Raw genomic sequence first — 388 nt, forward strand, 5'->3', positions numbered from 1 at the left:
CGGGGGGCTGACCGCCACTGGGAGCCGGAGGCGCTGGGGGTTGCCGTGCACCTGCCCGGCCTTTCATTGCTTTCCTTCCCCGGGTTCCCGGAGGGCTTCCGTGAGGCTCTGCTCCAGTAAACCTCAGGGCGGGGGCGGGCTGGCGAGGAAGGGTCGGAAGGCTGCTGGTTAACTTTGCTGGGATGGGGCTCAAGGCCTTAATTATAAATTATAATTGAGTACGAAAGTAATGGAAAAGAAAAGATGAAATATAAACTTGTTATTGCCGGGGGAAAAAAGACAAAAAAAACCATTTCCCATTCTGCCTTCCCCAAGGAAATCCATTTCCACTGATGAAAACTGAACCTCTAAGTAGGCATCTCTGATCTTTTAGGCCAGTGGTCGGCAA

The sequence above is a fragment of the Plecotus auritus genome, assembly GCF_963455305.1.
Source record: "Plecotus auritus genome assembly, chromosome: 3".
Lineage (NCBI taxonomy): Eukaryota > Metazoa > Chordata > Mammalia > Chiroptera > Vespertilionidae > Plecotus > Plecotus auritus.